Genomic DNA, 11,501 nt, shown 5'->3' on the forward strand with positions numbered 1-11,501 from the left:
ACCCCCACCACACTGCCACGAATGTACGGGACCCCCGGCCCCAGGATGAATGTACCCGCGGGGGCGAGCGGGGACCCCCCCAGCCCCCCCAGCCGCATCTTCCAGCTCTGGGGCCGGGTTCCCCCAATGGCAGGCCAGTATAGCCCAGTACAAGGCCAGTATAGCCCAGTACAAGGCCAGAAACGCCCCCCCCCGACCCAGTGCAGAGCCTGGGGGCTGTGTGTGTCCCCCCAGATGCTGGGTCTGGGGTGGGGCTCCCTGGGGGCCAGGTCTGCACCCCAAGATGTAACAGACCCCCCCCCAAAGAGGCTCCGCAGTCCCCAGGGTGGGTCATGCCCCCCCCGCCGCCATTCATGGCTGCCCCCCCCGATGTCCCCAGCAGTGGGGACGGGCACCCATGGGTGCCAGGCTCTCGCTGTGCCAGGGGCTGCTCCCCCATCCCCAGCTCAGGCAGGTGACCCCCAAACTGGTGGCACTGGGCAGGGGGAAGGTGACAGCAGGGCCCACCCTGGGGGCCGGCTGTCTCGGGGTGGGGGGGTGGCCCGTGTCACCCCGTCCCCACAGCGGGTGGGGGGTTGTGTCACCCTGTCCCCACGGCACGTGTCACACTGCACAGGGTGGCTCCACAGGGCCACCCACCCCACGGGGGGGTGGTCCCCTCCATCTCCTCCCTCCCCTTTGCCACGGAGGTGGGGGTGACGCAGGGTGTCCCCCAGACCGGCCAGGGGCCGGGGCACGCGGTGGCCCCCCGTGTTTTGCAACAGCGCGGTGGCAGGGTGCTGGGAGGTGACAGCAGGGCAGGGGGCGGCCGGACCCCCCAGGCTTGGTGCTGGTGGCGGCTCCTGGCGTGATGATCGGTGACGGGGTGGGGGACACGGGGCCCTGGGGCCACCGCGGGCACGGGGGGCTCTGGATGACCCCCCCCATCGCTGTCGGTGTCACGGCCACGGCGCCGGGGTGGTCCCTGCGGCGAGGGGACGCCCTTGACTCAGAGCCAGAAGCCACCGCTGCCACTGGCTTTGGGGACATTCATATCTCTCTAAATTTGGGGTTTTTTCTTAACGATTTTAACGCTGTACGGCCGAGCGGTGCCGCGGTGCCCGGGCAGGGGTCGCCCAGTGCTTCCAGAGCCGAGGGGGCAAAGCCGCCCGCCGAGCCCCCCGCCCGGCCGAGCCCCCGGCCCCGTCCCGGCACGCGGCGGGGGCCAGCGCAGCGGGGCAGCGGGGAGCCCCCCGCCCGCCAGCCCCCCGCCCCCCGCCCCCCGCCTCGCCCCGCGCCACCGCCCGCAGCCGGGATGGGGCCGGGGGTGCCGGGGTGGGGGCTCCGCCGCCCCCGCCTCGAGCGCCCGCGCCGCGTCGCCCGCTCCCGCTTTGCACGCGCCGGGGAGCCGCCATCGCCACTGCCGGAGCCGCCGCCGCGTGCTCCTCGCCCAGCCCCGGGAAGGCTCCCGCAACGTCGCAGAACTGATTTACAATAAAGAGTTGGAAATGGGGGGGGGGTTCTGCCTTCCTCCGGCGCCGGGGCGGGAAGGGCGGCGCTGGGGACGCGTCCGTGAGGGTGCTCGGGTCCCCGGTCCCCCCCGGTGTCCTCCCCGCGCCCCGCGCCCCGCCCTGGCCTGGCCCCACGGGCTGGGACCCTCCTGGCCTTCACGCCTGGGGGGGTCCCGCTGCACGGGGACAGCGGCGCAGGACCAGTGCCCCCCAGCTCCCTCCCGCTGCCCGGTTCGGGGCCCTGCACGACACGGGGACACCGGCCACTCCCCTCCCCCCGCCGCAAGGACACTGCCCCATCCCTGCCCCCCGCACGGGACCCGTCCCACGGCAGGGACACGGGGCAGGTCCCGGTCCCCTCCCCTGACACCCGGGGCTCTGCCGCGGGGTGAGCAGCGCCGGGCAGACGGGGACTCGGGGACGGGTCCCCAGCTCCCAGAGGGACCCACAGGGTGAAGCACCCTGGAGCCCAGCACAGGGCTGCGAGGATGAGGAGGGGACGGGAGCATCTCTCCTCCGAGGAGAGGCTGAGGGAGCTGGGCTTGTTCAGCCTGGAGAAGAGAAGGCTGAGAGGGGACCTTAGAAATGCCTCTAAATATCTGCAGGGTGGGGGTCAGGAGGACGGGGCCAGACTCTTTCCAGTGGTGCCCAGCGACAGGACAAGGGGCAACGGGCACAAACTGGAGCAGAGGAAGCTCCAGCTGAACCCGAGGAAGAACTTCTTCCCTCTGAGGGTGACAGAGCCCTGGCCCAGGCTGCCCAGGGAGGCTGTGGAGTCTCCTTCTCTGGAGATATTCCAGCCCCCCTGGCCGCGGTGCTGTGCAGCCTGCTCTGGGTGACCCTGCTTGGGCAGGGGGCTGGGCTGGGGGACCCACAGAGGGCCCTGCCAGCCCCTGCCGTGCTGGGATGCTGTGAATCACAGAATGACAGCACGGGTTGGGAGGGACCTTGAAGGTCATCTGGTTCCAGCCCCCCCGCCATGGGCAGGGACCCCTTCCCCAGCCCAGGGTGCTCCCAGCCCCGTCCAGCCTGGCCTTGAACCCCGCCGGGGAGGGAGCAGCCACAGCTGCTCTGGGCAGCCCGGGCCGGGGCCTCAGCACCCTCAGGGTGAGGAATTTCTTCCCAGCATCTCACCGCGCTCTGCGTTCTGTCACTTCGCAGCCGGGTGATGCCCAGCTGGGGCCGGCCTGGCACAGCTCGGCGCTGCCGGGCTCCTTGGCCCAACCGGACCGCGCTCAGCACCGCCGGCCGGCTCAGCACCGCAGCCACGAGACGGCTCTCCCAGTCCAGCCCAGTCCACGCGCGCCTGGACTGGACGGCGCCGATGCTCTGACGTCTCCGAGCTGCTCCGGGGCCACACGTGCCCCCGCGGTCCCCAGCCCCGAGCCGGGAGGACGGAGGCTGAGGACCGAGGCGCGTCGGTGGGGACACCGCGCCAGCGCTGCCGCCAGCCCCCTCGGCCCCGGCGCTGCGGGGAGAGGCCCCGCGTCACCCAGCGTCCCCCGGCCCCCGGAGCGCTGCTCCCCTGGGAACCCCCTGCTCTGCCAGCCGGGGGGGGTGGGATGCAGGATGAGGCATGCGGCAACAACCCACCCTGGGGGGGACACCGAGCCCCCCATCCGTGGGGCTGGCAGTGCCCCTCGCCCCGCAGAGCCCCGCAGGGACCCGCTCCGGTGCCCCCCAGCACAGCCCGGCATGGAAACCCACCCGGACCCAGGACGTCACGGGGAGGTGCTGAGCAGCGGGGCCCGCGCGCGCAGTGCAGGGTGCCGGGGTGGGCGAGGACACGCGCTGCCGGCCCTGCCCCGCTTGCAGCACCTCGGGGCTCTGCCCCCCTCGAGGGGACACCCGGCCCCAGGGATTCTGGCCGCGGGTTTGCCACCAGCCGCGGCTGACGCGTCTCGGGAAGGAGCTGTTCTGGGCTGGTGTCCCGACACCGGCGCGACGAGCGAGCCAGAGAGACCCCAGAGGCACGGGCTGAACCCGGAGCTGTTGGGGGCCCGCAGGGTCGGGAGGGCAAAACCCGCGGGTGGGCAGCCCCCAGGGTCAGCAGCACCCATGCCCCATGCTTCGGGCAGGTCCCGCTCACCAGCACCGCTGCCCGTGGGGCTCAGGAGGACACCGCGGTGGGGTGGGACAGAATCCCAGCATCCCAGCATGGCAGGGGCTGGCAGGGCCCTCTGTGGGTCACCCAGCCCAACCCCTGCCCAAGCAGGGTCACCCAGAGCAGGCTGCACAGCACCGCGGCCAGGCGGGGCTGGAATATCTCCAGAGAAGGAGACTCCACAGCCTCCCTGGGCAGCCTGGGCCAGGGCTCCGTCACCCTCAGAGGGAAGAAGTTCTTCCTCGGGTTCAGCTGGAGCTTCCTCTGCTCCAGTTTGTGCCCATTGCCCCTTGTCCTGTCGCTGGGCACCACTGAACAGAGTCTGGCCCCATCCTCCTGACACCCACCCTGCAGATATTTAGAGGCATTTCTAAGGTCCCCTCTCAGCCTTCTCTTCTTCAGGCTGAACAAGCCCAGCTCCCTCAGCCTCTCCTCGTAGGAGAGATGCTCCAGTGCCCTCCTCATCCTCGTACCCCTCCGCTGGACTCTCTCCAGTACCTCCTCGTCTTGCTTGAACTGGGGAGCCCAGACGTGCCCGGCACCAGGGAGCTGCTCCTTGGCCACCTCCCCAGACCACGACCACGACGAGAGGCAGCAGGGCCCCATGCCCAGAGGCGCTCGCCGCCCCAGCTCGCCGCTTCCCTCCATCGCAAACCTCGCCAGCTCCTTTCCAGCTCCCTCCATCGCTCCACCCAGCTCCTCTGCCCCGAGGAGGAGCTGCCCCGAGACGCGGAGCACAGGCTGGCTGCGCACTGCAGCGTTCCTGCCCGTCCCCAGGCTCCTTCTCCCACTCCTAACCTGCCAGTTTTACGTTAGAGACCAGGCCTTGCGCCCAGCGCCCATCCCCGCTCCTCACCCATCGCACCAGCGAAAGGTCGACGCCGTCGCCCACGGTGAAGCCGCAGGCTCCCAGCTCTGTGCCGGGTGCGGAGATGCTCCTCCGATGGCGGCTGCGAGGTCAGCATCGGCGTTTCGGTTCCGCCGAGGTCACTGGCCGAGCTCTCTCCCTAATCCCGGCGGGACACGTCCCCCCGTAGCAGAACACACCTGGAAGGACCCACGGGCAGCAACGGCCTGGGGGGTGCGTCCTCTGAGCCGCCGCTCACACGGATAAATCCGAGCCTTCCCTGGCCCTCTGTTCGCCAAGAGCAGCAACGAGCCTCTGCGGGCGGATCCTGCCCGTCTCAAACACCTGCGATGCGTAAAAAAGGGAAAACCCACTAAATCCCTCATTATTGGTAAAACCCAAAAAGCAGAAACCAACCCTTCCGCCGCCACCCACGCATCTGCGCCGTCACATCACGGAAACCCTCGAACCCAGCACGGCTCCGCTCCTCTGGCGGCGAGGCCGACGACGGAGCGCCTGGCCGCGACGCAGCGAGGCAGGCTCTGCTCCGGGGCTGCGGCGAGGCAGAAACCCCCGGGCGGCTCCGGGAGGCCGTCGCCGCAGCACGGGGGCCGCAGCTGGCGTGAGCAGAGGGAGGCGGCGGTTCTTCAGCCCTGGTGCTGCTCAGAAGGCCCAGACGTTCCGGTCAGGTTCCGCGAGCAGAGGGGACGTCAGGCGGCCGGAGGCGATGCTGCCGCGCACAGGGAAACGGGGAGAGGTCGCCCTGAAGGGAGCCTTCTCCGGGGGATCAGTCACAGGCGAGGGCAAGGAACGCAGCTGGAAAACCCAAACCCACGTCCTCATTCTCCACCCAAATAAACGAAGAACCCGGCCTGATCTCCAACCACAAACCAGGACACAGGTCTTCCAGCCGGGAATCCCTCCGAAGGCTGACGCAGCCGCACGCCCAGGCGCCGTCCCTCTGCCCCTTGCCCCTTTGCAGCACTCTGGGCGCACACCCGGCGTGCCACCAACCGGCGCTTTCTGCGCCGGTGACAACGCCGGAGACAGCGCGACTTCTCCCGGCTGTGCCAGCGCCGTTCCCGAGGTCTGGAGGGGCAGCGGGCAGAGGAGCGAGGGGGTGGGAAGGGCAGGGCCCGCTCCGGCTCCCCCCAGTCCCCCGGCACAGAGCGTGGCCCGGGACAGAGCAGCACCGAACCCGGCCCTCGCTGCGCCTCGGAGCCAAGGCTCCTCTTCGGTACGGGGAGATTCGCGGGAAATTCACATTTTGTCCCCACGGAGAGGCTCTGCGGGCAAACGGCTGAGAAGCGCCCGGTGCTCCCCAGGCGAACGCAGCTCCCAGCTCGGTCTCGCCTTCTAAGGGGATTCCACTGTCCAGGCTCCGGCTGGAAACAAGAAACAAATGAGTGCACAGGGAATCCCAGCATCCCAGCACGGCAGGGGCTGGCAGGGCCCTCTGTGTGTCCCCCAGCCCAGCCCCCTGCCCAAGCAGGGTCACCCAGAGCAGGCTGCACAGCACCGCGGCCAGGCGGGGCTGGAATATCTCCAGAGAAGGAGACTCCACAGCCTCCCTGGGCAGCCTGGGCCAGGGCTCCGGCACCCTCAGAGGGAAGAAGTTCTTCCTCGGGTTCAGCTGGAGCTTCCTCGGCTTCAGTTTGTGCCCGTTGCCCCTTGTCCTGTCACTGGGCACCACTGGAAAGAGTCTGGCCCCGTCCTCCTGACCCCCACCCTGCAGATATTTAGAGGCATTTCGAAGGTCCCCTCTCAGCCTTCTCTTCTCCAGGCTGAACAAGCCCAGCTCCCTCAGCCTCTCCTCGTAGGAGAGATGCTCCAGTCCCCTCCTCATCCTCGCAGCCCTCGCTGGGCTCTCTCCAGCAGCTCCTCATCTTTCTTGAACTGGGGAGCCCAGAGCCGGAGCCACGGCACCGGCCGCAGTCCAGATGTGAGCAGGAGGGAGCCGGCAGACACGCAGACGCCGGGGCAGCGCGTGTTCCGACGCGTGGCTGCGGCCGTAACCGCTGGCGTGCGAGAGGGGCCGGTGGGCTGGAGGCACAGCCCAGAGCCTCCGCGCCAAACACCCCGCGCCGACAGCGGGAAGGGAAGGGGTTTTGCTCGCCCGGCAGCCAGCCAGTGGCCTGGAAACGTGACCGCAGGCTTTGGGGCGCTTCAACTTGGGCTGTGCAGCCGCCAGCTCTGGGGGAGGGCGAGAACAGCCTGGGGGAAACGGGGGAAACCCAGTTCCTTGAGTCTGTTATGACTGAACTGTACCAAAAAACTCCCCGAACGCCCTTTCAGCAGCGATCTCCTGCTGGCCAGGACGCCGGCCGCGCTGCCTCGCAGGGCTTTTCCAGCTCGGAGACTGGCGTGGGCCGGCCTTGCTGCTGCTTTTTGTCAGCCGTCCCTCGAGCGCCGGAGCTGACGTCTGCCAGGGGGAAGCTGTCACCCACCAGCAGCCACGGCGGGGGCAGGCGGGACTGCCGGACGGCCGCTTGCTGCCGGGACGGCGCGGGCAGGATGGGTGCAGCCCGTGGCACCGCTCGGCAGGCCGAACCCCGGTCAGAAGCGAACCCTCCGCGGGCCCGTCCCACCTTGCCGGCACCGTCGGAGCAGGGAGGGATGGCGGCCGCGGCGCTCTCCACCGCACAGGTGCCGGCGTCACGGTCCCTGCGCAGGGCGCGGCACGCCAGGACCCGCAGCTCGCTGAGCCCCGCCTGCGACGGCGGGCGAGACGCGAAGCCCTCGTTCGCTGACGTTACACCGCGGGAGCCAGGGGTCAGAGACCGCTGAGTTAAATTGGCATCGGGCAAAGAAAGGGCGCTGCTTTCCTATTTTCCTGAGCTTTTCTTCCTAGTCCTTCTTAAGAATTTAAACTCATAACTACAAAACAGCAATTTACCAAATCAGCTCGTCAGCCTCTGAGGATCTCGGCTCTCCTCGCCAGGACACCGGCAGCACCGCGGCGCGCCGGGGCAGAGCAGTTTACCTACCTCTCCTCACCCCCGCGCTGGCTACCGTCGTTTCTCCAGGATCTCCTTTCCTCTCTGCCCACCCAAACACGCACACCAACAGGCAACGGAAGGAATCCCGGCACCGCAGAGCATCGCGACTCACCCTGTCGTTAAAGCAGCCGCCAGGTCACCCTGCAACGCTCCCGCTCCAGCCGCTCGGCAGGGAAAGGCAGCAGATGACCAGGGACGCGGCTGCAGAGCCACGACTCAGCCAGCATCTCGTCGCGCAGCCGGGTGCCACACTCCTGAGCTCGTCCCCTCCCGGACGGCCCCGCAGCGCCCTGCGCTCCGTCCCCAGCGCAGCCGGGACGCGCCGGGGCAGCGCGACGGAATGGACCCGCTGATGAAGGAGACCTCGGGGCAGCTTGAGCTGTCTCGGGAAGAGCAGGTTCTGGGGGAGCCCGGGTGTGCAGCTGCCCCGCCTGCCCCCTGCCCCGCTACCGGCTTCCAGCCTCCAGGGCAAGGGGGCTGTTCTCACCCCGCAGAGCACCGCGGCCCCCAGCTCACCCTGTGGCCCCCGGCACGGCCCCACCACCCGCAGCAGCAAGGACGTCCCTCAGAGCCCCGTGCTGGGCACTGCGCGTCGTCACACCGCGCCGGGCGGACCGCGCTCACGCTCTGCGCGGGGCAGAGCACCCACCCGTGCCTCTCTCCCCGCACTTCATCTGATGAACTCGTTTTCTGTTTGCGCCTCTTTCCTTAATTTAGAAGTTCCTCCCTGCTGGAAGGCTCCTGGCCAGGCGGCCTCCATCGTGCCGTCCCCTGGCAGGCTGCAGGCGCTGCTCCGTGACCCGGCAGCTGCCCAGCCGCGCTGCCAAAGTCCTCAAGAACACCTCTTCTCACCCGTTTGCAACAGCAGCACTTGTGGCCACCACCTTTTTAGGGGTCTGGTCCCGAGCGTCCCGTTAACCCACCTCCAGCACCGGCAGGAGGGCTGAAGCGAGACGGCAGCCAACGGGGCAGGGCCGCGCGCATCCCCGCGCTGAGAAGCCGCTGTGCTCTGGGAGGACGAACGCCGCGTGCCCGCGCCACGCCGGGGCCATCGCACTGGGGACAGCAGCTCCCGTCCCCAAACCTTCACTGGCTTGACAACATGCCTCTCAGTTCCACGCCACCTGCAAACTCCACTCGTAGGTTTGATATCTGGGGAGGAGGAACCAATGAAAATATAAAAACATCAAAAATTTAGACAACGATATCGAAACACCTTGGTGTAAAGACCACGAGCACAGCTCCTCCTGCCCTCCAGACCGGGGATTCCCCATTTTCCCTCCCCTGCTCTCACCACCCACGGCACAGCTCTCGTGCACTGCACCCGGCTTGCGAGGACCACCCACCTCGTCGGGCCGGACAGCGTCTCTCGCGGCGCCGCAGCAAGGCAGCCCGCGACCGATGTCCCCAGCGTTCGCTTTTAGCACTTCTGTCTGCGCCTTGTGCCTCATCACAAAACTCACCAGGCGGACCCAGCCCGAGTTCCGAGCGCCTCGCTGCACATCCCCACGGCTCTCTCTGCACCCCAACTTACGAGCGTTTACCGTGGCGGGCAGTGACACCAGCAAAGTTCTCCCTGCCCTCCTGGAGAACATGGAAAACACACTCCCAGGGAACCCAGGCACTGACCACTCCCAGGGAACCCAGGCACTGACCACTCCCAGGGAACCCAGGCACTGACCTCTCCCACCGCACCCAGGCACTGACCACTCCCAGGGAACCCAGGCACTGACCTCTCCCGCCGAGCGCGTTCCAGCCCCAGGCCCACAGAAATGCAGCCTGCAGCTGATGGAACCAAACCGACTCCTCAGCAGCTCCCCCGAGACCTTTCGCAACGTTCCCAAGTTTGCTACCGACCGCGGCGACCCCCCCGCCCCAGTTTCGGATTCGGGCTCTGTCGGGGCGGGAGGGTCGCGCTCAGCCCCGCGGAAGCCGGCTCCTTCCCAAGGGCCGGACGCCTACGGAGGCGATCGCGTTCACAGAACGTCCGACCTACCTGCGAACCGACCGGCAGCCTCCGATTAGCGCTGGATCCCCTTAACGACCCGCGGCGCTTTGCTGCGCAGACTCCAGGGAGCCGATTCCCGTCCCGGGGCTCCTCGTCCCTCTCCGGGCAGGCACGCGGGCGGAGCTGGCCTGAGCAGCGGGTACGGCGCTTTCGGGGGTCTCTTCCCTCCATCGAGAACCACCGACGGTCCTGTGCAGCCTGCTGTAGGTGACCCTGCTTCGGCAGGAGGGTTGGACTAGATGACCCACAGAGGTCCCTGCCAACCCCTACTATTCTGTGATTCTGTGATTCTGTGACGACCCACAAACTTCTCCCTGTAACTTCGTATTTTCACAGCATTTCTCAGCAGTGGGACTCACCGCGGCCTCTGGCGTCGCCCCCGTTAACGCAAACGCTCCAAGGACACAACGCAAACACGCGGAGGAGCCCTGCCACGCGCTAAGGCTCCGTTCTTGGTGCGTGAGCGTCCGCAGCGGCGAATCGCTCAGCGTCGCAGCGCCGGCTCCCGAGGAACAAATGAAGCGTTGCTGTCAGCAACACAACGCGAGAGAGGGGTTTTGTACCAGCGCTTGGAGCCATTCAGGCGTCCCGGGTCGCCTCTCCTCACCTTCCTCCCTGCACAAAGCCCGGGGAGTAAGAGCCAAAGGTGATGAGGGAGCTGCGAAACCACTGCCACGGACGTACAGAGCGACACCTGCCAGTGCCAATGCGCTACCAGAACCTTCCCCCACCCAGAGCAGGCTCTGAGACCACCGTCTGGCACTGGGCTGTCACTGATCTCACGTTATGGAAAAAGTTATGAAAAGCCTGGCAAACACTCACCAATGGGAACATTGATTTTCTAGGGATAAGAAGTACTCAGCAGGGAAAAGAAAAAAGTACAACTCATTAAAGTCACATAATGTCTTTAAATAAGGGCAAGATGAGAGCTGAGGAGCTGGCACGACGCTTCCCAACACTCACAACGAAGCTAGAACTGCTCACCGCTTGTTTGCTGCCTGCAGAACTGTTCATGGCCAGAGCTCGGGATCGCAGCGTCCATCTGAGCACGGAGCCTACGCTCCTGGCAAAGCGCCGCACCGACGACGCGCAGGTCTGCGGCGCTCCAGGCTGGGGCTCCGGCACGCGCTGGGGCCGTCTCCAACAACGCAGCTCCCGCTCCCGCTCGGCCCGGCTGCGTCCGCGCGCAGAGGAGAGCCAGGGCACGAGGCGGCAGCAGCCCCGGCGCAGTCCCAGAGCTGAGCACGGGTAAGGCGCGACGAGCCTGGGGCGCGACGCTGCAGGCGGGCGCAGCCGGGGGCCGCAGTCCTGCTCCTGGGGAAGCCCCAGGCTGGGGGCCACAAACGGGCGCCACGGCCTTTGGCAAAGAGTGACCGGAAGATCCGGCGCAACGCAAAAAGAAAAGGGAGAGGGACAGCACAATCAGAGCCGTACAGAAACCGTTCCGTGGCACTGCTGAGCACCGGCCAGGCGCCGTTACGTCGCGCTTCCCAGGCGTTCTTCCCCAGCTGTCAGCATGGAATTGACACGACGACGATGACGTCACGCTGGAGAAAACAAAATGCCACTTCCCAAGGAATGACGAGCTGGTACTTGAAGTCTCCTCCGACACAGAGAAAACGCACGGCAAGCCCCGAAGGAGCAGACGCCCCAGAGCCCCTCTCCAGGCCGCTGCAGAAAGGCGGATTACGCCCAGCTACACCGTGAGCAGCCCACGGCAAGCGGAGCAGCCCTTCCGGAGCGGCTTCACAGCAACCGCACACCGCGCCCAGCCCGGCACGTCCGACTCGCAGCGACCGGGCGCCCCGAAAGCAAACGAGCGCGTCTCGGCAATCAGCAGCTCCCAAACGTGGCCTCGCGGCCGGCCGGCCACACGCCCGCTGTCACGAGCTCCTGCGCTGTTCACAAACCGAGCCGGCAGAACGGCGTAGCTGCTGTGAGATCGCAGCTGAACGACAGGCAGGAACAGTCGGCGCCAATATTCAGTCCCCAACCCTTTCCTTCCAAGAGGGAAATTGCCACCCAGAGCGGATCGAACCTGTATTGGCAACAC

This window comes from Opisthocomus hoazin, chromosome 26 (genome assembly GCF_030867145.1).
Source record: "Opisthocomus hoazin isolate bOpiHoa1 chromosome 26, bOpiHoa1.hap1, whole genome shotgun sequence".
Lineage (NCBI taxonomy): Eukaryota > Metazoa > Chordata > Aves > Opisthocomiformes > Opisthocomidae > Opisthocomus > Opisthocomus hoazin.